This window comes from Ictidomys tridecemlineatus, chromosome 11 (genome assembly GCF_052094955.1).
Source record: "Ictidomys tridecemlineatus isolate mIctTri1 chromosome 11, mIctTri1.hap1, whole genome shotgun sequence".
Classification (NCBI taxonomy): Eukaryota; Metazoa; Chordata; class Mammalia; order Rodentia; family Sciuridae; genus Ictidomys; species Ictidomys tridecemlineatus.
Window position 1 is genome coordinate 11,220,558 of NC_135487.1, and position 27,348 is coordinate 11,247,905.

The 27,348-nt window shown below is 60.5% G+C and overlaps 1 protein-coding gene across 9 annotated transcripts in view; it reads left to right on the forward strand.

Annotated features, from left to right (window-relative positions):
• The window catches only part of Arhgef10l (Rho guanine nucleotide exchange factor 10 like), a 124,406-nt gene that overhangs the window by 8,407 nt on the left and 88,651 nt on the right, over nucleotides 1–27,348 (forward strand). For 8 of the 9 annotated variants that reach the window (XM_078025410.1, XM_078025415.1, XM_078025416.1 and 5 more), the window contains exon 1: nucleotides 6,073–6,185. The exons of the other annotated variant lie outside the window; for it this stretch is intronic. The gene's annotated coding sequence lies outside the window, so the exon portion shown is untranslated. Of the gene's footprint in view, nucleotides 1–6,072; nucleotides 6,186–27,348 lie in introns of those variants that run through there. 9 annotated transcript variants of the gene reach the window in all.

The window sequence follows — 27,348 nt, forward strand, 5'->3', positions numbered from 1 at the left end:
GGTGTGGTGCAGCCTCAGCAGAGGCCGAGGGAGTGGATGGTAATGAGTGTTGGGGTTGATCCAAAAAGCCAGTCTATAAAAGTCCTGCCTGCAGCTTCTGGTGCATTGCTAATGGGAGTTTATGTGAAGGACACAGCCGGATAAGGACCCATTGTTCCGGGTGGGGACGGTTTTATGGCTCTTGGAAAGCAGCTCTCCTCTGGAGAACAGGGCTTAGGGAGCCTCCTGGCCCTGGGTGGTGAAACCGGGAAAGAGGAGGTTTCTGGGGCGGGTGCCAGGTCACAGGCATGACCAGGCCCTCCTGCCACAGCCCCTGCAGGCTGTGGGGGCCGAACCCCTCCATGGCGCACTGCAGCTCTAGGCTGGCGGTGCAGGCCTCTCCCTCCCCAGGCCCAGGCCCTGCCCGCTGTCCAGCCCCAGGAACTGCCTGCTCTGCTGGGCGAGGTTGGAGGCTCCCAGCGTCCCCTGGGCTGCTCCCTGCTCCTCCTTCCCTTTCATCCATGTGGCAGCTTCTAGAACAGGCCCTGGGTGCTGCCTGCCGTCAGCTGACCAGCCACGCTCAGTCCTGGGAGCTGGCTCTGTGCTCTGAGGCCTGGGCTGGCCAGTAACCTGATGCCCGGAGAAGACCTCTCTCCCTGTCCTTTCAGGCTCCTGGCTGGGACCCAGGCTGAGAAATCCAAGCCCCATCTGCTCAGTACAGTCCCAGGCGCCTTGCTGGCGCACCCCCAGGGCTGCAGAGACTCAGCTGCAGGGGAGGCTGGAGGCCGTGGGTCTGGGCAGTGGGCAGAGGGGCTGTGTGTGTTTGCAGCTGCTTTTGGTGCCCCTGCCCCGCGCGTACCCCTGCCCCGAGCGTACCCCTGCCCCGAGCCTCCCCTAGATCCCTTGCAGCTTTTCATTTAGGAGGCACAGGAAGTTAAAGCAGGATGCTGGGATACTTGTAGCCAGGGACAGTGGCCCCACCTGTAAATTAACCCTCCTTTGTCCTGGGCTACTTTGCTTTCAAGGATCAAAAATACACCCAGGCAGAGCGCAGTGGTGCACGCCTATAATCCCAGAGGCTTGGGAGGCTGAGACAGGAGGATCAAAGCCAGCCTCAGCAACTTAGTGAGGTCCTAAGCAACTCAGTGAGACTCTGTCTCTAAATAATACAGAATAGGGCTGGGGATGGGGCTCAGTGTTCGAGAGCCCCTGAGTTCCATCCCCGGTACCCCTCCCCACCAAAAAAATACACCCAGTGAGTCCGAGTGGAGGCAGCTCTGTGGGAGGGCTTTCTGATGCACTCTGGAGGCGGGGACAGAGTGTCGTTGTGCCTCAGTTTCCTCACCTGTAGGGCAGGGATGAAAGTACCCACTTTTCCAGGCTGCTGTGGGGTGGAGTGAGCTAGCCCATGGAAGGGCTGGAGAGGGAGTGAGGAAGCCTTGCTCTTGTCACTGCGGTTATTTTGTAATGAACGTGGAAGGGGACCCGCTGGGCCAGCACAGCCTCTGCCTGTCTCTCTCCCACTGCACTCTGCACCTTGGCTGGCTGCTTTATTTGCTGGTCTAGGGAGCTGCTTGGCCCTAGCTGAGGTTCGCTGGGCCGCGGGTGCCAGCCCTCTCTGCGCGATCCTCCAGGGCTCAGTGTCTGTGCTGTGCTCGGCCCGGTTTCTCAGCTCTCCGATTCCGCATTCCTGGGGGGATTGAGCTGATGGGCCGGTGTGGGTCGGAGGTCAGCTCTCATCGCATCTGCCCTGCGTGGAGGAGGAGCCCCTGTGGCCGGTGCCCGGGGAGGCGGGAGGCAGGTCCCACAGGACTGGTTGGAGGCTCTTTCTGCACGGCGGCGGAAGAGCTGGGAACAGTGGTCTGGTGCTTTTACTGCCAACCCAAGGAATGTTCTTGTTTCTAAATGTTCTGGACAAGCTTTCAGGACCCCTGCTATTGGCACCTGCAGCCGGCTGAGCTCACGTAAATGTGAAGTGATTGTCAATAATAAAAACCAGAAGGTTTCATTTAAAAAAGTCTGGATCTGGGGCATCTCTTGGGAAAGACAAATATATATATTTAAATTAAAAAGGAAGCTCTGAGACACGGCTTAGGGGCGTTTACCAGAACGGGGTGGCAGTGTCTCTCTGCCTGGGTCTTTTGCTGCTGGGCTGTGGCCCTGCCAGGGGCCGTCTCCGCCTCTTCTCCCATTTCCATCCCCGACCTGGGCCCCGGGTTTTCTACCTCCCTCCCAAACCAGGTGCGTTTCCAGGAAGCAGTCATTGCATGGAGAAGAAGAAGCATCCCATAGCTCTTCAAAATGTGGGGTCTTGGGTACGAGCCCCGTCCTGTGCTAAGTGACCCGACCCATTGCATCTGAATCCCTGAACGGTCCTGCAAAGGACGAATGGATGATGAGACTGAGGCTCAGAGAACAAAGCAACTTGGGCTGTGCACACAGGTCACGTGACTCGAGGAACGACTTCAGGCTGGTGGGAAAGTCTGCAGCCGCTTCCCACTGACCCCCGCACCCCCATCCCATCCCACCCCCTGGATTTGAGAGGAACGTGCTGACCCCTCGGTGGCCGTGCCCTGGAGCACAGTTTACCTCTCCACCAAGGCCGGTCTAGGCTGGGGGGGACCTGGGAGGCTTGGGGGTTGCTCAGTACATCTCAGCCCCCCTCAAAATGTCTGTCGCACTAAACAGGACAGGCGTGTTCTGGAGAGAGGGTAAGTCCTGGTAAGTCGGACTCTATCAGCTTCATTGTGCCAAACACCGGACTCGGCCTCTTCAGATAGAGCCTGTGACATGGTGGGTAACAGGGACTGTCGGCTCTCTGTGCCCAGTCCATTCACACTCCTGGGTGGGGATGGTCAGGCATGGGAAGTCCACGTTCCCTTCCATGAGCCACATCCTCAGCCCTTTTTAATTTTTTGAAGTTTTGAAACAGGGTCTCGCTCGGTTGCTCAGGGCCTTGATAAGTTGCCGAGGCTGGCCTCGGACCTATGATCCTCCTGCTCAGCCTTCTGAGTTGCTGGGATTTCAGGCATGCACCCAGCCATCCTCTTCCTTTTTGATCCATTATGGGGCTGGGTTGGTGAGAGGCGGGTCGGTAGGAGGCAGACAGGAGCCCTGGGTCCCCATCTTGGCTTTGCCACCAGCTTGCTGAGCAATCTTGGGCTAGTCGCTGAACCTCTCTGGCCAGTAGAAAATACCACTTCTGCCTTCCCCCCTTCTCTCTCCCAGATCAGTGGTAGAGATAAGGGAGAATAGATTTCTGATTCCCATCCAGATGTAATGCATTGTGAATAGCTGTGTTTATGTGACAAACCCTGCACTCCCCAGAACGCTCAGGGAGTGGGTAATGCTGGTTAATTGAATGTTCTGGGACATGGAAACATTCCCAGAAATCCTTTTTGTTCCTTTTGTGCTATGGAAACCCATGCACTCATCTATTCAGCAGATAATTGTTTCCACTGTACCAGGTCCTGGCCAGGTGCTGGGTAATGCCTCTGTAAACCCCGACTCTGTGGGAGGATACGGGGCTCACATACTGCCATATCTGTAGGTCATGTGCACTGAGGAGGGACTGTGGGACCTAGGACTGCACCCAGGGTCCAGACTGGGCAGGGAGAGATCTTTGAGAAGGTGAACCTGTGTAGGGAGCGCTAAGGGCAATTACGTTGTGTCTGATGGTGAAGTCAGGTGCCTTCTGGGCAGAGGAACAGCATGAGCACTGGCCAGAGAAACCCTTGCTGCGTCCGTCCGTTGGTGCTGTGAGCTTAGACCGTGGGATGCGGAGAGGGGAGGCTGGGATGTCAAGAGAGCAAGATGGTGGAGAGCTGGGCTGCAGGGAGCAGGAGGCCTGCCTGCTCATTTGTTCTCACAAACGCATTCGTAAAGTAATTCTTTATTGCAAAGGAAGAGAATGAGGGACAATGGAATAAAAGCACTAAGTCACAGGTGAGGGGCCTCAAAGGTAGAGGGTCGCACAGGGCTGTTGTGCCTGAGGGGCCCTGATCCTGGGGGGGCTACCCAGTGGGATCCCCTGGGAATGTGGGCCCGTGGTATCAGATTCAGCATTGATCAGAGAAGCCAGCAATCTGGTTTTTTATGGGCAATCTCCCAGTTGTCAAATGTTGGCAACTAATTAACAACAACAACACCACCGTGGGCAAAACAAAATGCTTTTGCAGACTTGATCAGTTTTATGGGCTGGAGGTCCGCAATTCTGATCTCAAAGCGTTCTGCGGATGAGGGTTTTAGGGTGTCGGCTTGGAATCCTCTATGGTCCTCTAGTGTTGGCTGGGCCTCCAGTCTGCTGGGCTCTGGGGGCACAACAAGGGTCTGAGGCATGGCCCCCGTCCTCAACCCTGGATCACTGCTGCCCTCAGGCTGGTTCGAATCAGCACGTAGCCAGAGCCACTTGTTACAGAAGCACTAAGTGCTGTGGAGTCCAGACCAAGGGAGGCTGTGTTGGGAGGTTCCTGGGTCTTTAGGGCCTTTGGGTACTTCTGGGAGGGAGGGGAAGACCTAGTACCACTCAGAGAGGGCTTGGGTGTGCAGGCTGGAGGACAAAGGAGAATGAGGCCCAGGAGTGAAAAAAGATGAGCCAGGGGAGGTGAGGGGCAGATTCTGATGGGCTGTGCATGTAGGCCTGGGACGCAGGATCAGCTCTGAGCAGGACCCCGAAGTTTACATTCTGATTCAAGATGACCCCAGGGCCCAGTGGACACCTGAAGACAGTCGTTTTGACTTCATTATCATCCCAGGGTTTCCTCTGTGCTCTCATGCCATGCTTCATCTGCCCCTGGAAATGGAAGTTCCCCAAGGACCATGTCTGTTGTTCACTGACATCTCCCACAAGCCTAGGAGGGTACTTGGAACATAGTAATTGCTCCACGAATATTTATTGCCTACTTACTATGAGCTAGTGTTCCCCAGGCGGGGGGCTTAGGACTCCTCTGGATGAGCTCTATGGTGCTTATGTTCTTGTGTGGAAGCCGAGAATAAACAAGCAAACAACTCCATGAATAAGATGATTTCAGAGAGTGTGGTCCATGCACGGCTTGTCCTGCTACACTATGGTGGCCTGTTTGTGTCCTCTAGCCTATGAGAGCCAAGTGGGTAGAGCCAGGGTCTCCCTGGTTCCTTGTTTCCTTGGGAGCCCTTGAGGCTGGTATCTGACAAATAGGGATTATTAAAAATTTTCTGCTGTATTGAATGAATGAACACAAGCTGACAATGGTTTCAACCCAACCACCTGAACCTTTGCGGAGGTTGCAGAACTCATTATTTTCAACCTAGGAGTAATTGCTGATAAGCCTGTGTGTGAATCGCCTCACCCATAGAGAGGTAGTGGGGGAGTGTTTAATAACAACGGGATAATCTTAATTAATGACCTGATAAGTGTAATTAATTGCATCATATCCGGAGGCCCTCTTTGGAATTCTGGGAGGGAGTGACAGCGTTTGGCAGCTTTGGGGCTGCAAGGGAGGGGAGTACTAGCAGCTCGGTTACACCACTTCCTTGCTGGGTGAGGATTAGGCACAGCTCTGAACCTCAGTTTTGTCGCTGGGACAATGAAGTCGCCTAGCAGGGTCCTTGTCAGTTTAGTGAGAGGATGTCAAATCCCTGGGTCTGGGGACCCCCAGTGGCTGGGACTGCCAGGATCCCTGCTTCTGTGGCTACTCCCCGCAGGCCAGAGAGCAAGGATGCAAAGGACGCCCTGTCCTGTTGGCCCGCGGGCCTTGGGTCACCCGTGTACGCGGGCACATCCCAAGCCGGGTGTTCCCCTGCGACGGGCCCAGGACCCCTCCCCCTCGTACGCAGCCCCCAGATCCAAGCGCTGGGAAGGAGAGGAGGCCGCCGGGTGCCCGGGACCTTCCCGCGGCAGCGAGCGCAGGGCGCTGGGCGGCGGCCCGGGGCGCGCGCCCCCTCCCCGCGCCCCTCGCCCCGCCCGCAGGACCCCGCGGTGGGCGTGGCCGCGCGGCCCGCAGGGGTTGGCCGCTGACCTCAGCCCGGGGCCGGCGGGCGGGGGCGCGCGTCGCCTGCGCGGGGCGGCCCAGGGCTCGGCGGCGCGGGCCGGCGGGCGGCGCGGCCATTGGTCGGGGCGCCGTCCGGCCATGGGCGCCCACGGCGGCCGGACGAGCTGCGGGCGCGGCGCCCGGCGCCCGGCGCCTTTGTGAGCGGCGCGGAGGACGCAGCGGCCCGCGCGGCGGCCGGTGAGTGAGCGGCGCCGAGCGCGCGGCCTTTGTGTCGCCCGTGCGTGGCCGGGTCGCATCCGCCCGTGGGTCTGTGTGCGTCCGGGCCAGCGTCCCCGCGGCCGGGTCTGCCCTCCGCGCGGGCCCTCCGCGTGGCGCCCGAGGGAGGCCACCGCGTGGGGGTGGGGCTCTCGCGGCCTGTGCCGGGCCCGGTCCCCAGCGGCTTGGTGCCGCCGCCTCCGCGTGTGCGACTCCAGCCCGCGGGGGTGGGGACGGTTAGGTCCCACGACCCCGTGCCTCGCTCTCCCCGACCGTCCCCGCGGCCCGGCCGACTCGGGTGGGCAGGGCGGGCCGCTGGGTTTGGAGAAGCCAGAGGACGCGCCTGTCCCCTGTGTTCTGGGTCGGCCTCTCCCACCCCGGGTCCTGGCCCAGCGCCGCACAGGGACTGCCTCCAGCAGGAGGGGACTGTGGAAGGAGAGGATGCTGGGTCAGCTGCAGGCCGTGGCCGCGGAGCCGGGTCAGACCTGGACACTCCCTGGGTCAGGGGCGGGTGTCCTCCGGCGGGTCCTCCTGAGGATGGAAACCAGCCTCCTGCTCCGGGTGGCCTCTGCAGGGGAGCCCAGGCTTGATGCAGGAGAGGGGAGGCCTCTCCTCCCTCCCTGTCCAAGGGTGGGGTCCTGGAGCAGAGGTCAGGGATCTTCCTTTGGCCTCGAGAGCCTGGAGTGGGGAGGGCGGCTCAAAGCGGTTGGGAGGTGTGTGTGTGGGGGGGAGCTTTGGCGCTCAGTCCCCTCCCTCAAAGTCCTTGGCCTCACTTAGAGATTCAACCAGGGGAAGCCCCGCCCCCTGCCCCAAGCCCCATCTGCTCTAGGAGGATGCTGGGGAGAGAGGGCCGGCTGATGGGTTCATTAAACATGCAGAGCCCCTCCCAGAGGGCCACAGGCTACAGCATCCGTCTGTCCACCTGTCCATCCCTCCACTCACCCATCTGTGTCCAGGCCCCATATGCACAGAGGAGAAAGGAGGACGCAGGTGGACCTTCTCCGTGCTCCAGGCTCCGTGGGGCTGTGGGGTGGGGGATGTCCTTACCCTCCCGCTGCTCCAGCTCCTGATCCTGTTGTTTAAGGCCTCACACTGTGTTGGATTCTGCCTTTCCCAGGCCCCTGTCCCTTCACTTCCTCCAGAAAACCTTTGCCCTCCAGTCCACTCTCTCTTGAATAGTTCTCACTTGAGGGTGCGTCCTCTCCCGAAAGCCGGGCAGGATTCCAGTGCTCTTAAGAGTGACTCCTTTACACCTCCTAGAACACTGAAAGCCTTTGAGTACAGGGACCATCTCTGTCCTTGGTCACCAGCCTGGGACAGTGCCTGGCACACAGCAGGTGCTCCATAAATAATGGCTGGAATTGGTTGGTTCCTAAGTTCTGCTGTTTCAAGTTTTAATTTTGGAGGAGTCTGGGGGTTGGAAAAGCTGGTGGGTACCTTGGAGGGCCTGGGAACCAGGTTAGTACGAAGGGAAGACCCACTGTTAATTTGAGGAGTAAGCCTGGCTCAACAGTGCACGCATGTGATCCCAGTGGCTTGGGAGGCTGAAGCACGAGGATCTCAAGTTTGAGGCCAGCCTCAGCAACTTAGTGAGACCCGAAGTAACTTTGTCTCAAAATAAAAAATAAAAAGGGCTTGGATGTAAGCTCAGTAGTTAAGTGGCCTGGGTTCAATTTCAATCCCCAGTACAGAGAGAGATAGCACTAACAGATGTGTATAGTGTCTGCTAGTACCAGGAGCTGGGTAAGGGGCCTCAATACTGTGAGAAGGTGCAGAGTGAAGGGAACATGGTCTTCCTGGGTTAATCCTGAAGTGATAAGGTGGGTGATACAGAAGACATGATAACAACAGCTTGGGACATGTCGCACTTCATGTCCACTATCTCTGTTTGGACATCAGCCCTGATAATTAGGCAGGGAAGATCGGCTCAAACCCGTCTTACAGATGAGGAAAATGAGCACGCAGCCTTTCAGGGACTGCCCAAGGTCGCATCTGTCAGCGGGGGAGCCGGTGGAGCCTGGTCTCTGCAGCCGCTGCGTCCTTGCCTGCTTCTGCTCGCTTGTCTTCAGCCTCAGCTGCGCCATCTGCCCCGCAGCCCCGCAGCCCGGCAGCCCGGCCCGCTGCTGTCCCACCCTCCAGGGTTAGGATCAGACTTAGGGTCCACAGAGTGCCAGAGTTCTCTTTGACCCTCCTGTTCTCTTTTTGGGCCCCCTTCAGCTCCTCCCGTGTCCGTGTCCCCAGAGAGTTCCTGGGGTCTCACTGCCTTGGTGAAGGATATAGCTCTGCCTTCCTTTGGGGTCCTGGGCCTCCCCAGAGCAACGGGCCAGTCCTTACAGAACTCTGGGCTGTGGTGGGCTGGGGTCAGCTTGTGCTGATGCACGAGAACTGGTTGGTGAAACTGGAAATCTGGGAGCCACTTCTAAACTGCTGCTGTAAAAAGTTGTGAGCCCTTACATTTATTTAGTTTTTTCATTTATTTTTGGTACTGGGGATTGAACCCAGGGGTGCTCTACCCTGAACCACATCCCCAGCCTTTTTATTTTTTATTTTGAAAGGGAGTCTCACTACATTGCCCAGGCTGGCCTTGAACTTGTGATCCTCCCAAGTCCCTGGGATTATAGTGAGCCACTGGACCTGGCTGAGACATAAATTTCTAGTTAATAAATCATTGAAAACAAAAGCAACAGACAGGGCTGGGGGTGTGGCTCAAGCGGTAGCGCGCTCGCCTGGCATGCGTGTGGCCCGGGTTCGATCCTCAGCACCACATACCAACAAAGATGTTGTGTCTGCCAAATACTAAAAAATATTAAAATTCTCTCTCTCCCTCTCTCCCACTCTTTAAAAAAAAAAAAAGCAACAGACATTCAAATTACTTCCCAGTTGTCATGTTTTCTTACGTATGCACTCAGTTATTTGTGCCCTTGTGTGTGTGTTGTGTGTGTAACATAACTAATGGGTTGCTATGCACATCTCTCTCCACTCTGTTCAACGATGTCATGTTTTTAGCTTGAAATTGTCCTTAGCAGGAACACAGACACTGTAGAGATTGGCACACAGCAGATCAGGGTCTTACCCCTGGAGAACCGGTACCAGCAGGTACTGCCACTGGGGTCCAGCAGAGAGCAATCAGGGCCTGGCTTCTATCCTGGAGCTTATGTTTTTGCTAGTTTTAGGATCCCTGTGGGTACAGAGTGGGGGGAGCGGCTACTGGGCTGGGCCTGCCTTGGTGGTGGCGGGGTTGTAAACTGTCCTCGGCTCAGGTGGCTCCCGGTCTGGTGGGTAAGCTGTCATCGTGCACCGGCTGGGGATGTGGCTCAAGCGGTAGCGCGCTCGCCTGGCATGCGTGGGGGCCCGGGTTCGATCCTCAGCACCACATACCAACAAAGATGTTGTGTCCACCAAGAACTGAAAAATAAATATTAAGATTCTCTCTCTTCTATCTTTAAAAAAAAAAAAAAGAAAAGAAAAGGAGGGGCCAGGTACTATGGTGTACGCCTGCAATCCCAGCAGATTGGAAGGCTGAGGCAGGAGGACTGCAAGTTCAAGGCCAGCCTCAGCAACTTCATGAGGTCCTCAGCAACTTGTGATGATCCTGTCTCAACATAATAAACTAAGAGGACCGGGGATGTGGCTCAGTGGGAGAATTCCCCTGGAGCCATCCCCAGTACAAAAAAATAAGAGGGGGGAGCGTTGATTGTGTGACCACACTTGGGGTGACAGACATCTGGGAGGCCATGGCCTTGGTGTCTGAGGACACACTGTGTACAAGTCCAGTGGTTCAGGTGTGACCTCCAGGACACGTGTGTGCCCGAGGTGTCTGGGGGTGGCTAGGCAACTGGGCGTGACCCATCCAGATGGATTCAGGGACCAGGTAATTGAGCAGGGGTCCGACTGTTGCCCTGGCAAAGTCTGTCATCTCTGGATGGGACACGGGTGGGACTTGGGATGGGCCTGTGCAGCTGTGTGCTGGGGTCAGCTTGGACTGACACACAGGAGCTGATGGCTGAGTTATAGAACATTTTCAAGCTGGTGTCAAACAGCGCTGTCATTAAAAGTGTGCATGTGGCATGGTGACCCAACGCGCAGCACCAGGGCAGTGTTGGGCTGTGTCGGAGGAGGAGCAGTGCCTACAAAGGCTCAGAGGCCCGGGCTTCTGTCTGCCCAGGTGTCGGGAACCAGGAGTCCGCACGGCGGGCGGCCTGTGGCAGGGCAGGGAAGCGCTGGGCTTCCTGGAGGCCGCGGGCATCTGGTGTCAGCATGGGACACCCTAGGCCTCGGCTCTGTGGATTGCCCCCTGCCTGTACGTCGCTGAGGTTTCTTGATAGTGTCCTGCTGTCCCCGCACTGGCTGCAGTTCCAGCCCCTGCATCTGTGGCTGGTGGGGTCTCAAAACAGGCTTCCATTTTAACACCTGCCCAACATGACGTACGTGGAAGTTGGTCTCCTGCAGCAGTACAGGGGGCTAATGGAGGTTTCTGCAGCCTCTGGCCTCCCGTGGCAGGGAATTGGGAGCCTGTGTGTTTGCAGGCAGCTCTGTGCAGGCCCTTCGTGGTCCTCTCTTGAACTCCTCCCTGCCCTGCAGATGAGGAAGCTTGGGCTGCAGGCCGTGGATCGCCTTCCCGTGGCCAGTGGGTGTGAGTGCGGTGCGGCAGGCAGGCCCCGGGTCTTTGCAATCTGTCTTTCCTTCTCCCTTTGAGGTGTGCAGGGAAGGAGGGAGTCTCCTGGTGCCTGGAGGCTGTGCACACTGTGCCATTCTTTGTTTGAGGCTAAGGTGAGTGCTTTGCCCAGTGTTGCTGAGGTCCAGTTGTCACAGCTGGGTTTGTCACCCTGTGACCCAGGGTCAAGGCTGAGGACAGACCCCCAGTGCCCTCGTGGGCCGAGGGGTCAGTATCAGGAAAGAGTTGATGATAAAGCCTCATGACTGTGGAGAGGGCAGCTCCTTGGCTTCTGCTGTGAGTGCAGGCGCCTGGCAGCCGTAGCGCAGGGGAGCGTGTTCCATCCTTCTCCCTAGACACAGGCTCCCATCGTCTCCGTTTTGCTGCTCCAAGGCAGAGGCCTGGGCAGTTGCCTTCTTGCCGTGCGTGGTCCTGGTGCTGGGCAGCTGGAGCAACATGCTCTGCTCGTCCTGAGGGGAGCCAGCCTGCAGGGCATCCCTGCTGTGCCTCCCAAACCCCAGCAGGGGGCTGGGGATGTGGCTCAAGCGGTAGCGCACTGGCCTGGCATGCGTGCGGCCCGGGTTCGATCCTCAGCACCACATACCAACAAAGATGTTGTGTCCGCCGAGAACTAAAAAATAAATATTAAAAATTCTCTCTCTCAAAAAAAAAAAGTTTAAAAAAAAAAAAACAACAAACAAAACCCCAGCAGGGTTTGTGCTCTGATGATGGGGAGGACAGCTGACCTCCTGGCCCCAGCACGTTGTGCCACCTCTTGTCGGGTCTGGGCCCAGCTCCCTGCCCTGGGGTCATCCTCCTTCGGCCCCAGTAGCTCTCCTGCAGATGCAGCCCTGGCCCAGGGCAGAGCAGTGGACTTTGGTGGCACCTCTCACGCTGGCACCTGGCGCCCAGGCGGGGCCGGTCCTCATCCCCTCTTCTCTGGAGCCTGTTTCCTGTGCCTTCCTCCTGTAAGAGCCCCTCAGGCTGCAGCCATTAGCGTCCAGAGCGCCTGCAGCAGTGGCTTCCTAGTGAAGTTCCTAGACAGACAGCGGTTAAAGTAAGTAGGAAACGGGTCTGGAAACTGAAGAAACCTAGACTGACCCGCCGGGGACACCCGGCCCTGAACCTAGATGTCACCCAGAGCCTTTCAATCGCTTGTGAAACGAAGGTCTATTTTACTTTAAATTATACTGCTTGCTTGGCCTCTGAGGAAGCCGGCCAAGTTCAGAAAGAGTGATCCTGGAGACACCCCCGCACCTGGAGACCCCCACCTGGAGACCCTCCACCTGGAGACCTCCCCACTTGGAGACACCCACCACCAGGAGACCTCCCCACCTGGAGACACCCCCGCACCTGGAGACCTCCCCACCTGGAGACACCCACCACCAGGAGACCTCCCCCGACCTGGAGACACCCACCATCTGGAGACACCCCCTAACCTGGAGACCTCCCCACCTGGAGACACCCCCTCACCTGGACACCACCCCCACCTAGACACCCCCCCTGGATACAGCCCCCCACCTGGAGTAACCCCAACCTGGAGACACTCCCCACCTGGAGACACCCCCCCACCTGGAGATATTCCCCACCCTGAGACACCCCCACCTGGAGAAAACCCCAACCTGGAGACACCCTCAATCTGGAGACACCTTCACCTAGAGACACCCCCCACCTGGAGACCCCCCCCACCTGGAGACGCCCCCACCTGGAGGTAGCCCCACTTGGAGACCCCCCACCTGGAGACACCCCCACCTGGAGACACCCCCACCTGGAGACACCACTTGGAGACCCCCCACCTGGAGACGCCCCCACCTGGAGGTAGCCCCACTTGGAGACCCCCCACCTGGAGACACCCCCACCTGGACACATGGCCCCCCTCTCAGGGCCCTCTGCTCAGTCGGCACGCTCCCTGCAGGTCTCCTGGGCCAGGCCCGTGAGGGCCGCAGCTGGACCGCCCTGCTGGGTCTCCGCCTCTCCTGGTCTTGGGTGACTCACTGGACTCCTTTGTACCTCACTTTTCCGTCTGTAAATTGGGATAGTCCCCTGTGTCTCAGGGTGTGGCATTGACAGGAGCCTCGAGGGTGCTGTGAGGGGTGCTGGGACAGCGCCTGGCTGTGCGGGCGTGGAGCTGCGGGGAGCAGAGGCTCTTCCTCTGCCCGCTCGGGCCCTGCTCCGGGGTCTGCAGACTGACAAGGGCAGATCGGCGAGAGGAAGGCACGTGGGCTTTACTGGCGTGAATCACGTGTGAGTGTGAACATCCTGTAAGAAGTGTGAACACACCTGTGCGAGTGTGTTTATTACGCTGTGGCTTCGCAGAAAATGAAGTGAAAACCCAGAGAACTGGTCAGCCCCGGGCGGAAGTGCCCCTTTGATAAAGGATGATAGACTGTGAAGTGACAGGAGCAGGGAGTTCTGGGAGAAGCTGGGTAGGTAAGGAGTGGTTATTGCTCAGTCAGGCTGTTCCTTATGCAGCTAGGAGCCATTCTTCTTCCTGGCAGGGAAGGGCACCTTCCTCTCACCTTCAGGAGGGAAATTTATGCCCTGGGTTTAGGCAGGCATGGGGAGGGCACAGATTCCTTCCTTCTGCTGCTCAAGTGCTTTAGGTCGAAATAATCCTCATGGGGGCTGTGGATATTTTGGAGTGACATGTTCTGATCCCTTTCAGTTAAACAGAGAGCAGATGATGACCTTGTCCCCTGGGTCTTAGAGGATGGCAGAGTAGTCTGGTTCTGCCGGTACTATAATGAAATACCTGAGCCTGGATAACCATCATGAAAAGAGGTAGAGCCCACAGTTCTGGAGGTTCAAGGGCCTAGTGCTGGCATGAGCGCAGCTCCAGTGAGGGCCTCCTGGTGGCTGGCACCACGGTGGTGGGAGTGTGTGTAAGAGGGTGAGGTTACATTGCCAGAGAAGCAGAGACTGGGGTCCCATGGTCTGTCCTGAGGGCATGCCCCCAACTGACCCAAGGCTCCACCTTAAAGGCCCCACTACCTCTCAGCACTGCCACTCTGGGGACAGTGTTGGGACACACACTGGAATAAACCACGTATTAACCACAGCAGCGAAGATAGAAAACCAAACTGATAAAGTAACTGTTCTGTACCAAGTCCTGTGAAGGGGTCAGTGAGGGCAGAATGAGGGCGGCAGGTGGGGATGGGGGGAGAGGGGGCCTGCCAAGGGCCGGGCAGAGGGCCCAGGGAGGCTGATGCCTGAGGGACAAGGAGGAGCCGGCCTGCAGAGAACCCTGGGAAAAGTCTTCCCTGCAGGGAGTTCAGATGTGCAAAGGTCCTGAGGCTGGATGAACCTGTCCAGTTTGAGCAACAGGAAGCACAGCGCTTGGGGAAGGGGCTGTGGAGCCCAGGGAAGGGGGTTCCTTCCTGTTGTCTGCAGATATCTCTACAGCTCCGCGCGTCCAGCTGTGAACATCTGAGATGGGTCCTTGGGCTGGGGCTGGGGCTCAGGGGTAGAGCGCTCACCCAGCACGTGTGAGGCCCTGGGACTGGCCTCACGCCACATAAAAATAATAAAATAAAGGTGTTGTGTCCAACTGGGAGGGGAGAGGGAGAGAGGTTGATTTTTTCCTACATAATTTATTAAAGAATAATTTTCTGTGCCATGACGTGAAGCACGTGGCTCCGTGTTGCAGGCCGGGACAGGCCAGAGAGGAGAGGAAGCCCAGCCCAGTGGACGCTGCCCGGTGACTTGGAGGTGGGCACACCTCAGGAGCGTGGGGGGGTGCTGAGTAAATGCCCCGCCCTGTGCCTCCCCCGCAGCGGCACAACTGCCACGTCCCCATCACTGCAGTCACCTGCTGGGAGAGCTGGCTGCAGGTGTGGGGCTCCTGGGGACCCAGGAAGGAGGCGGAGGGCGGGGTGTGGCCGGTGAGGAAGGAGGAAGGCCTCCGTCTGAGAACCTGGGGGGGCAGGGCGGGAAGTGAGATGGCTCCACCTGGGGCGGGGTCCTGAGGGAATTGGAGGGAGCCTCACATTTAGGCAGCACTGGCCTGGGGCGGGGGGCGCAGGACTCGCCTGCTCCTGCTGCTCAGCTCAGTGCCCTGGGCTGCAGCCAGTGCCCTTGTGGCTCCAGCACAGCAGGGGGAGGAGTGAGGCTCCCGCAGGCGCCAGGCTGGGTGCAGGGAGGAGCCCTGCGGGTGGTGGGGGGAGCGAACAAGGGCTCCCCCACACTCCTGTTCCGCAGGGAGGCACCAAAGCTGTGGACTGTGAATTTGTTTTGTTTTCTCTGTCCATCCGCACTGTCTTCTTTCTACCCCGTGTTTGTTGAGCAACTACTAGGTGCTGGGCAAGGGGCCGGTGACACTATTATCCTCAGTCCCCTGGGGGAGGCAGACGGGCCACCAGTCGAGGGTGGGGGCTGCTTAGCAGAGTTAGGAAGAGGGAGGGGCCCAGGGCTGGGCGAGAGTGTGGGGGAGGGGTGGGGGTGATGCGGGGCTTGGCTGTGTTTCAGGCCAAGGAGTGACACAGGCAGAACTGTTTGTCCTGGGCAGGGCCTGGGCTGGAAAGGACAGCGAACCAGGGATCCTTCCCAGGCTGTTGATAGAGTCTGGTTCCTGGGGCGTTCTCTGAACCCTGCTGCTTCCCCAGTGATTCCCAACTGCTCATTCTTGTTTCCAAATAAGGTTTCTGAGGCTCAGAGAGGACAAGGAACTTGTTTGAGGTCACGCAGCTTAGCATGGCATCCCAGCTTAGCATGGCATCCCGGCTTAGCATGGCATCCCAGCTTAGCATGGCATCCCAGCTTAGCATGGCATCCCAGCTTAGCATGGCATCCCGGCTGGGACTGATCTCTCTCTCTTTTTTGGCGGCGGCAGGGGGGGAGGCGCACGTGACCACTGAGCCCCTTCCCCTGCCCTGTTTGTATTTTATTAGAGACAGGGTCTCGCTGAGTTTCTGAGGGCCTCACTACGTTGCTGAGGCTGGCTCTGATCCTCCAGCCTCAGCCTCTTGAAGCACCGGAGTTACAGGCGTGTGCCACTGCCCCCCCCCCCCCCCCCCCCCCCCCCCCCGCTAAGTTCTATCATAAGCCTGTGTGCCCTCCTGGGGCTCAGCCCCTTGCCCATCTCACAGCTGCGTGGGACAGACCTGGGCCAGAGTCCTAGCATCCAGGTCCCTGCTCCAGGGCCTCAGGAGGCCCCGCCCTGGGAGCCAGGCTCAGGGTTCAGATCCACGACTTCCTGGGGCCAGCGGGAGAGGTGGGCACTGCACCTCCCGGTTTCCCCCGGCCTCAGTTTTGTCGGTGCTGGGCTTGAACCCGGGACTTTACCACTGAGCACGTCCTGGCCCTATTTTTGTTATTTATTTGAGAGGCTCTCACTGCGTTGCTGAAACAGGCCTTGAACTTGCCATCCTCCTGCCTCAGCCTCCTGACTTGCTGGAATTACTGGGCTGTGCCACTGCTGCGGTGAGCAAAATCCCAGGGTCTCTGCCAGCGCCTGTACTGCTGCTCCTGACCTCTGATGGGACCATGTTCCAAAAACCCACTGTGAACTGAAATACATATTAAGTCAAAAACGCCTTTGACTTGCCAGGCGGACGTCTCTCCCGCCCAGCCCGCTGCCTGAGAGGCCGGCAGCGCGCTCCCACGGCCTCCGGTTGGACAGGCTCCTGGCTCAGAGCTGTCCTAGAGTAGCGAGTGCACGTCTTGGTGGCTCGCCGGCCGCTGTGCTGGGCTGTGGTGAGGTGCGCTCTTCACACCACCCCAATCCCGAGTGGAGCCGTCCCGAGCTGGGACCAGCTGGGACGCAGAGCGCCAGGTTTCTGGACTCTGGGGGTCTGCGACAACCAGACCTTTTTCGGTCCTCTTGCCCCGGGGTGAGGGGAGGCTGAGTGACAGCCCGGCAGCCTGTGGCTCAGTCACTGCTTGACACCAGCTCCGGGGTGAGCACCTCCGTGCCAGGTCGCTGTGCCAGCCGCTCACCGCGTACCCAGGAGGCAAGCACGGAGTCCCCTCACAGGAGAGCTGGGCTGGGCAGGACCAGGGCCTGGTGTGTGCTGGGCAGTGCCGGCCGAGCCGGCCCTGAGGGCGGGAGTGACAATCAGAGCCCGGGCAGCAAGTGCAGAGGGTGGGCTGCTGGCCACGTGGCCAGGGGACAGGCCCCGCCCCACCTGCGTCCTCTCATGCACAGCTCTTGGCCAAAACAGTTCTCTGGGGTCCCAGATGGGAGGTCACCGGGTCCCCCTTGAGTAGTGGTGACAAGTCAGAGTGGAAGTGCTCACCAGTGAGTCCCAGGAGGATGGCGAGGGGCAGCAAGGCACTGTCACCGTGAGCCCTCCCACCGCCAGAGCCCAGCCTGGCCGGGCAGCCCCACGCGGGAGGGCAGGCCTCCTTGGCAGAGGACCCGGCTGGCAGGGAGGGATGGTGGCGTCCCCGCTGTGCCGCGCTGCAGCCCACTGTGCATTTGGACAGCCCTCCCTGCGCACAGGCCCTCTGAAGCTCGGGTCCAGGAGCAGCCGCCGGCCGGGCTCCAGCTGGACGCGCTGGCGGAGGGCACGGGCCTGGCCTGGCTGGCCGCGAAGCGCAGGGGGCTGCTGGACAACTGGGGAGCCTCCCGCCTGGCTCCTAGGGATTCCGAAGCCAGTCCCTGCCTGTCTCCTTACCCAGCTGTGGAGCAGGTGACCTGGTGGCCTCAGTTCTGTTCTCACGTCCCTGCGCCCTGATGAGGCCTGTTGTTGAATGACAGGAGTGGACGGAGACTCGGGCCTTCCCAACAGTCCGGGGCCCATTCTGCATAGGGTGCCAGGTCAGGAGGGGACCCCGGGTCAGCAGAAGGTGGAGACGGACTGAACTCGGGGCAACACCGGGTTCCTGGGCCGCCGGTTCCAGCGAGTTCCAGGTCAGAGTAGAGCCCTGGGCGCGTGCTGGTGGCCCCTGGTGATTTCGCTCCTCTCCTCTGCCCTCCAGCCGGCACCTGTGCCGCCATCTTCCCGTCCACCCACCCGTCTGCCTGTCTGTCCATCTTCACCTGCATACTCCCGCCACCCACCTGTCCGTCAGTCCGTCTAGTCTCTCATCCCACCCTCCATCCACCACTGATGGACTGGTCCGTCCTTCCATTCGTCCCTCCCTTGCCCCGTCCCCTGCCCATCCTCCGCCAGCCCTCGTTCCTGGGCTCTGCCGGGTGCTGAGGGCTGCCCTGGGACCTGGAGACAGAAGGAAAGGTGTCACCCTCCTGGAGGACCTGGGTCCAGTGGGGCTGTCAGAAAAGGCCAGGGGTTGCCGTCCAGGCGTTGGTGCTGAGGACTGGGAGGTCGGCCGCCCAGTGGGCACCGTGGAAGACTTCCCTGATCGGCTTGTCCCGAGGCTCTGGGTGAAGGTGGAGTGCTCCAGGTCGTGGGTGCGGAGGGGCTGTGGGCCCAGGGAGGGTCTCAGAGCCTTTGTGCCTGGGGCAGGTGGAGCCTCTGCCCTCCCCCAGGCCAGGTTCCCTTTGTTTCCTAGGTGCTCCCCCAGGCCTGGATGCAGCTGGGCCCAGCCAACAGGACGCAGGGACGGGAGGGGGTGAGCAGGGGGAAGGGGCGCACAGTGGACCTGTGGCCCGCGGCTCTGTGGGGCTGTGGATGGGGCGGGCAGAGGAACGTGCATCGTGTGGCTCCCTCGGCCGGGCAGGGAGGACGGGGCCCTCCCAGAGCCCACCTCCTCCCTGGCCTCAGCCCCGTCCTGCAGGCCAGGGCCCCTGCACCCACGCCCAGCCCCTCCCACCCGTGGGTCTCAGATGGGGTGAGGGTGGAGCGGGGCTGCCCGCTGAGGCCACTGGGAGCCTTGGCCTCTGGAACCAGTTGGCCTGGCTCAGCTCCTCGCTCCTGCCACTGTCCTGACACCTGGGCCTCCTGTGTTCCATTTGTTTCTCAATTTGGGGACAATCACAGCCAGTCCCCACCAATAGTTGTTGGGAGTAGGAGAGTTGATCTTGGAAGTCCCCCAGGGAAGGGGGCCTGGGGGGACACTCTGGAGGGCCCTGTGCCAGGGTGAGTGTGAGAGACGGAAGCGGGTCGGGTAGGAGTCCCACCTCCACCTGGGACGGGCTGGTCCAGCACCTGTGCTCAGGTTGTCCTGTGTGACCTGGGGTCAGAACAGGTGCGTCTGGGCAGTGGGCCCTCGTGGGAGGAGTTCAGGCCCAGGCAGAGACCACTTGGTCTGCAGGGACTGTGACAGGAGACTGTCCCCCTAGCCAGACCGGGACGGGGTACCCTGGAGACCCGGGTTTCCAACCCTGCCCTGGGCTCTGTGCGCCGTCCCCCCGTCCCCTCGCATTCCGGCTTGGCCTGAGCCCCTGGGGCCTGACTCAGGGAGCCCACAGGCCCGGCTGGGGGGGCAGAGCTGTGTGGACTGGTCCCCTGAGCCCGGGGGCCAGCTCAGGGTCACAGCAGTGAGGGAGGCCCTGCAGAGTCCCCATGTTTCCCACCAGGTCCCACAGGGAAGCCCTGGTGTCCGAGGTGCCCGGGGTTTGTTGGCTTCTCCTTGGCCCACATGTTCCCCATCTGCGAAGTGGGGTCACATTAGGGGTCCCGGGAGACAGGCAGGCCCCACTCAGACACCTGAGTGATGTGCTGTGGGCTCTCCTGGGTGACATTGGATGATCACATGGCGCACCAGACGGGCACCTCTGGAGCCACATTCCTGCCCTACTGGCGGTGAGCAGCAGGGAGCAGTCCTGGCCTTGCCCTCGGGCGGTTTGGGCAGGTGCCTGTGCCTTGCTTGGCCCAGGGGCTCCCTCTAAGAGATGGGACAGCAAGTCCACTCTGCCAAGGGGGCGGCTGTCTCCCTGCCCAGGCCCTGAAGTGGTCACCTAAAGCCGGGTGACCTGACTCTGAGGGGGTGAGGCCTGCATCCCTGTGAGGCTGGAGCTGGGGGTGGAGAGGCCCCCGGGCCCTGAGGCTGTGCCTGCTGTGCACGGCGGGTGGCGTGGTTCCCTGGGCTGCCCCCTGCCTGCAGACAGCTAGGCCCAGAATACCCTGGCATGTGACCCACGGGCTGGCCCTACCTCTGCCAGGACACTTCTGTCATCTTGGGTTATTTTTCCTAATATGGGCTCCGCAGATCCCTGCTCCTCCCTGGGCTGGGAGGATCGGTGCCTGGTGCCCTGGGAAGCCTGCCAGGCCCCAGGTGGTCCAGCAGGACAGCTGCACTGCACAGACAGGGCCTGGCTTGGCTGCCCACTCCAGCTGTGTGGCCTTGGGCAAGTTGTTTTGCCTCTCTGGGCTTCACTTGTTAAAATTCAGTTCAGTGCAGCCCATGATTACGGAAGTCCTGCCACGACGTGCCAGATGCTAGACACTGTGGGTAAAGCAGTGGATGGACTCAGCCACTGTCCTTGGCAGGACACTGGGTGGAAAGTAGGGACTCGGGTGGGGCCTGGGTCTGCCCCCCGAAGAGTTGTGAGAGCTGCATGGAGTTAACGCACACAGCACCACAGTTCCTGCTTTTTTATTGTTATTATGGTTATCATTTTTGTTACTGGGGACTGAACCTAAAGATGCTTAACCACTGAGCCACACCCCCAGCCCTTTTTTATTTTTTATTTTGAGACAGGGTCTCATTAAGTTGCTTAGGGCCTCACTGAGTTGCTGAGGCTCCCTTTGAACCTGTGATCCTCCTGCCTCAGCCTCCTGAGCTGCTGGGATGACAGGTGTGGGCCACTGCACCCAGCCAGGAGCCATGTTCGGAGGGCTCCAGAGGATGCCATGGGGCCAGGGTGCGGGAGGCAGATCTAGACCCCCGGCCCCAGAGGCACAGTGAGTCTTGTGTGGTGTGGGTCCGTAACTCAGACCCGGGTGGTGGTTTTGAAGTGCCCACAGTGCCAGGCCCAGGGCAGGTCCAGTGAGTGCCCTTGGGCTCCGCCTTGCTCTCTTCTGTTCACAGGTGCGTCTCTGGCGCCCGGAGTGGGACTTGGCTGTGGGCCTCGTGAGCCTGGACTCACCGAGGCCATTACTTGGTGGGTCTCCAGGTGTCATTACGCCCAGTTTGCAGATGAGTAAACTGAGTCGTAGGGAAGAAGGTGCCTGGTGGTAGGCAGTACGCCAGGGTTGGGAGCCCCCGCCTGATCCCAGCCTGCGATCCCACCCCCGTGTTGGGCTCCTCAGGGAGCAATTCTGGCTGCCAGGGTGCACTTCAGCCTCCTCGACACCCCTCCTCCTCCCAGGAGCATCTGGTTGTGGGGAGATGCAAAATGCTTGGCCTGGAAACTGCTGTCAGCTCCTGCCCTGGTCTGGGGACACCGTTTCAGCGGCCGTGTTAGAAGGGGGACAGATGCTGCCAGCCCTCAGGGCGTCCTGATGTCATCAACAGTACCCTCAGCCACAGCAGGGCAGGTGCTGGTCAGGCAGAGGTTGGCACCATGGGGCCTGAGTCTCAGATGTGCCTGTCAGATGGGCCCTGTCAGCTCTCCATTACTGTGACAAACCACCTGAGACAATCAATATTTAAAAACTGCAAGGTTTAATTTGGCTCATGGTTTTAGAGGTTTTGGTCCATGGCGGGTGGGGCTGTACCTTTGGGCCCACGCGCGTCGTGGCGGAGTATGTGAGGGAGGAGCTGCCATCTCACGGGGGTCTGTAAGCAAAGCCAGACCAAGGAAGAGGCCCGGATCTCAATACCCCTATCAAGGTCACCCCTCTTCCCTCAGGCCCCACCTCCTAAGTGTTCCTTTCCTCCAGCCCTTGGGGGACATTCTGGATCCACACTGTGGCAGACCTGCAGTGGGCTGCTCTTGGAGGCCCGTGGGGCAGTGCAGCTGGCGCATTTCCTGGGCACCACTGGGACAGACACTTTGTCTGCTGTCCCTAAGCTCCCCTCTCGCCATGCTGCCTGTGGGCGTCCTGCCCTCCGGTTCCTCGTGGTCCCTGGGTGGATCCCAGGCAGCACGAGCCCTGCTGCGGTGCCCGACGTCTGCTCGCGTCCCCTTTGGGCTGGAGGCAGGGGCGGTGGCCGGCCTGGCTGCAGCCGTGTCCCCGTGGTTGGCCGTGGGCCTCCATTGCCCGGTCTGTGAGGCAGGGTGACAGCATCCCTCCCTCGGGGCTGTGGACAGCCTGGGGTAATTATAGGATCCAGGGCTTGGAGTGGCCCTGCAGGTGTGCTGGGCAGAGGGGGCACTCCCTGCCCAGTGACCTGGGGCCACGCAAGAGCTGTTGCGTCATCCTGTGCCCAGTCCCGGGACCTGGACTCCACTGGGTGAATGCCCATCCCGATGCGGGAGGACCTGGGTGAGGTGGGCCTGGCAGGCGGGAGCAGGGTAGGGTGAGGACGCTTGACCCCGGTCGGAAGCCCCGTTGTAGCCCCAGGCCCAGCCTGAGTGACCCTATGCACAGGGGCAGCAGCACCCGGAGGCGGGGGCGCAAGGCCAGGTGCTGGCGGGCTGCTGTGTGGCCGCGTTTCCTGCAGCGCCTCGCGGGCAGAGGTGCAGGTGGCTCCCGAGGCCTCTTTAAAGGGATCTCATCTCATCCTGAGGGCTCCACTCCGTGACCTATGACCTCCCAAGGCTCCGCCTCCTGACACTGTCACTGTGGCTTTTGGTGGCAGCTCTGTGTCTGCCCCTGCCACCCTCCGCCCTGCGCCCGCCGCTCTGCTGCCGGGTCCGTGCTTCTGCCCATGGTGTCCCTGGCCCCCAGCTGGGCCCAGGCTGCCCTCCAGAGCTCCTCCAGCCCCGCGTCCCCACGGACGCCCTGGCTGCTGCCTTCCACGCTTGCCCAGTGCCTCCCGCAGCACCATGGCTCCAGGGGCAGGCCCCGCCTGTCCCTCACCCTGAGGCAGGACAGCAGGCCGGCCCGCGGGAGCAGCTTCAGGGAACTGTGCCGTCCATGAACTAGGCTGGCCTCCGGGACGCAGGGCAGCCGGCCCAGGACTGGTCGTGGATTCATGAGCTCAGGAGACAGTCGCCGGATACTCCGAGTGCCAGGAGCAGGGCTGGGGCCAGGCTGTGGAGAGGGGCAGCGCCTCTCCCTGCCTTCTCCCCGCCTCCTGTGTCCCAGATGCTGGGCCAGGTGGGGGAGAGACGCAGGCCCTGGCCTCTGCCCCCCCACAGCCTGGTGGGGACATCATAAAGCCGCGCAGTGCAGGGCAGTTTTCTTGGACACCATGTCCGGGTCTCTCCCCCCGCGGTGGGGACCAGCCGTGGTGACTTGGTCCACATTCCCTGTGACTGGTAGAGGTAAGGTGACCCTGCATTAGGAGACTTCTGCCTGCTCTGTGTCCCCAGGGGACCTGGCCAGCTGCCCTCAGATCAGGGTTTCTCCACGGTGGCGGGAGTGACCCCTGGGCTGGTGGTTCTGCTGTGGGCCCCTTTGTGTCACGGCGTGCTTGGTGCCTGCCTGATGGATGCCCCCCCCAGGTGTGGCAGCCACTGTGGCCAGACGTCCCCCAGGTGAGAGCCACTGCCTGTGTGGATCAGCTGTGCGAATCAGGCGGGATACAGGTGTGAAGTCCCAGCCTGCCCTGTCCCTGTCCCTGCTGCCCCTGGGAAAAGCAGGAGGGAAAGGGCCTGCAGCTGCCCACGTGCTTGGTGCCGAGGTCTGGTTTGGCATAAAATGCAAGAGACCGTTGGGAGGTGGGGCCGTGGAGGCCAGGGCAGGAGGGTGCCTCGCCTAGGCCACATGGAGGCAGAATCACCGGGTCCTTGCCAGGCCTTGATGTCCTCAGTGTAGGGCCGGTCGCCACATGGCACCAGAGTACCCGGGGCCAGCGTCAGACTTGGGACTGTGGAGCCTGAATGTGGGACAGTCCCTGAATCTCAGGGAAGCCCTGCAGCCCTTCCTGGCCTCCCCACAGCGTGGCCAAGGAGCCAAGGCCACACGCTCATCAGCCCACCCTGACCGTGTGGCCTGGCTGCTCGGGGCAGGCGCAGGGGGGCAGAGGGGTCAGAGAGGGCTGTCCGTCACTCCCTGCAGGTTGAACCAGCGGTCCCCAGGGTGGGGGCTGGAGACCTCGGGTCCAGCAGGATGCCGTGTGGGAGACCTGGGTGGACCCAGGGAGGACTCAGTCTTGGCAGGCAGCGTCCAGGTGGCTGTGCCCGCATGCTGGGGGGAGCCCCCGTTGCCCTTCCCGGCCTCCGTCTCTGAGAGGCTACTTGGAACCTCCTGGCTCAGAGGCAGCCGGCGCTGCTGCTGTCAGTCTGCTGCCAGGGCAGACCTGCTGTCCCTGTTGTAGCAGGATATTTTTAAGGTTTAGTGAGGAAATAGCCACCTGGTGTTGGCAGCTCTTCCGGGTCAGTTCTGGGGGGGGCACCCCTCCTCACCGCCTGGGGTGCAGATCCTCTCCTTCCTGTGGGGCCCCTGCCTGCAATCAAGAGGAGTCAGGTAGAGGGGTCGGGGAGTGAGGTAGAGGGCCAGGGAGTGAGGTAGAGGGCCAGGGAGTCAGGTAGAGGGCCAGGGAGTGAGGGAGAGGGCCAGGGAGTGAGGTAGAGGGTCAGGGAGTGAGGGAGAGGGGTCAGGGAGTCAGGGAGAGGGTCAGGGAGTGAGGTAGAGGGGTCAGGGAGTCAGGGAGAGGGCTAGGGAGTGAGGTAGAGGGGTCAGGGAGTGAGGTAGAGGGCCAGGGAGTCAGGGAGAGGGCCAGGGAGTCAGGTAGAGGGCCAGGGAGTGAGGTAGAGGGGTCAGGGAGTCAGGGAGAGGGCCAGGGAGTGAGGTAGAGGGTCAGGGAGTGAGGTAGAGGGTCAGGGAGTGAGGTAGAGGGTCAGGGAGTCAGGTAGAGGGGTCAGGGAGTCAGGGAGAGGGGTCAGGGAGTCAGGGAGAGGGGTCAGGGAGTCAGGGAGAGGGCCAGGGAGCTGAGGTGGCCGAGTGTGTTAGGTCAGGCCCAGCTGGTGGCTGTCCCAGAGCACGTCAGTGGTTACCCCTTCTCCACAGTGGGGGTCAGTTGCTACAGGAGGGCTGCCCCCAGGTCCAGCTTGCACTGCCCCAGCAGGCCCTGAAGGGCAGTGATGGGGCTGTGCCAGTCCTCGGCCTGGCCTGGGGCCTGCCTTTGTAGCTGCCATGCCACCTCCTGTAGGAAGAGTGGGTCGTTTATTCATTCAATAAATTATTGAGCAGCGACTGCGTCCAGGTTCTCAGCAAAGCACTTCACGTGAATGATGTTTTTTGGGGGGGTACCAGGGATTGAACCCAGAGGCTTTTAATCTCTGAGCCACATCCTCAGCCCTTTAAAAAGTATTTAGAGACAGGGTGTTGCTTAGTTGCTGAGGCTGGCTTTGAATTCACAGTCCTCCTGCCTCAGCCTCCCAGGCTGCTGGGATTACAGGCGTGCGCATCACCCATGGGAATTGAACCCAGGGCCTGTGTGTGCTAACAGGTACCTCAGTCAGTTCTTGGAATACCCTGTGTGGTGGGATTCTCAGTGGGAGAGAAGCTAGGATCAGGGCAGGGAAATAACCTCAGTGTCACAGTGGGACCCAGCGTCACTCTCTAAAAGCCACGCCCCTGTCCCCCTGAGGATCAGGGGCTACTTCAGAGCATCCCAAGTGCAATTTTCCACTGAGAGAAGCAGGACCTGGGCGGGGTGGGCCCCCAGTGTACCTGTGTGGTGCCTGTGTGGTCGCCGTGCCCAGGGAGAGGGGAAACTAGGAGGGCGTGAGGGTCTCTGTAGGGCCAGGCGCGGGCAGCATCTCAGTTGCCCAGCCCCTGGTGAATACCACTGCAGGGTCAGTGGGCTCCCGGTCTCCGTTAAGCTAATCATGACAGAAGACCTGGGTCGGGGACAGTTGCTACAGGGGTCAGGGTCACGGACTTGACCCTGCCTCAGGCAGCAGGATTCAGGTGAATCCCTGTCAGGGTCCACGGCTCCTCCTCCCTGTCCCTGAACAGCTGCAGCCAGGCCACTGCCCCTTGCCTCTCGCTGGACGCGGGACCTCTTCTCTTGAAGTCCAGTGCACGGGTGTAGGGTGGACCCGTTGGTCTCCCGGGCCCACTGGCCTGGTCCTGGTGGGTCTCTCTGGCTTTGGACTTGGAATCAGACAGATTCCGATGGCCCTGCCTCTCAGGGCAGCCTCCTCCTCTGGGATGGGGCTGGTCCGCCCCCAGGGCCCGCGTGAGGGCTGGAGGCAGTGGTGTGGCCCTGGCCTGGAGCAGCCGAGGCCCTGGGTCTCAGGTGCAGCCACTTTGCCAGTTCAGCCAGAGCTCTCCTGGGCGGGCGGCGGGCGGCACCTGGCTCCACGCCGTGCTGGTGGGAGCTCAGACGTGGCTGCCAGTTGCCCTGCCTTGTCTGGGGCTGAGCTCACTGGGGTCTCAGTTTGCAAAGGCTGTTTCTTCTTGAGGGCTCAGAGTGGAAGGGCGCTTCCTGGATGGAGCTCCAGCTGAGGCCTGAAGACGGAGAGCTCAGCCACCTGTGGTCTTTGAGGGGCCTCAGCTCTGCATGGCCGCCAGCCCGGCCACGCTGGCCTTGCCCCTCACTGGCAAGCTGGCCGCACCTGGTCCCACCTGCCCACAGAGCGTGGGCCATGGCCGCCGTGAGGCTCCCGGGTCCTGCGCCCTTGCTTGGCCACATGCTTCTGACTCACCAGAGGAAGAATGCGGTCTTTTGGGGAGCAAGGTTTTAAAAATAGCCCAAGTCCTTCCCCGCCCGCCCCACCCTCTCCCATCACTCCCTGCCTTGGCCCCAGACCTTCCCACACTGGTTTTGGGGAACCGCCCCTGGTGCAGCACAGCGGGTGTGTGTGTGTGTGTGTGTGTGTGTGTGTGTGTGTGTGTGTGTGAAGTTGCTGAGAGGAGCTGCGGGCTGCGGGCGGCCTCAGACGGGGAGGCACCTCCACTCCAGCAGTGGGTGTCCCACTGCTGGGCCGCGGCCACCTTGTCCTCGGGGCACCACCCTGGGACCAGTGTTGCCTTGTTCCTCCAGCTGGCCTGGGGTCCGTGCATGCCAGGCTCGGCTCCAGGGCTGTGGACAGCAGCACGGGGTGTCCTTCCTTTGCAGAGCCCTCCTACCATAGGAGGAAAGTGGTAGAGACACATTACTGAAAATGTGCTGGAGATGTTGGGAGGTGTTCATGCTGAGGACAGATAGCAGGGTCAGGCAGAGCACCAGGGCCATGAGTGTGGCCCTGCCCCATATGGTGACCATGGAGCAGAAACCTGACGGTGAGTGAGCCAGCCATATGGATATACATGGGAAGAGCATCCCAGGCAGAGGGAACAGCAAGTGCAAAGGCCCTGGGGTAGGAGTGTTCTTGGGTCTTCAAGGAAGTGCCAGGCTGTCATGACTAGAGTGGAGTAAGCCACAGGAGAGATGGAGGAATGGAGTCACACAGTGGTGGGGCCTCATAGGCCAGGATGAGGGTCCTGAGAGAGGAAAGCACACCAGGGTCTGGGCAGAGGATTCCCTTGCTGTGGTGCTGAGAACACAGTGAGTGGGGTGGGGAGGTAGGTGGGAGCAGAGACCAGCAGAGGTCCCAGGTGCTGGTAGTTTGGGGCAGTGGTAGCCTTGAAGGTGGCGAGCCATTGGGAGGCTGGGTGTGTCTGGAAGGCAGAGCCAGCAGGTTTACTGATGGACATGGGTGTGGGG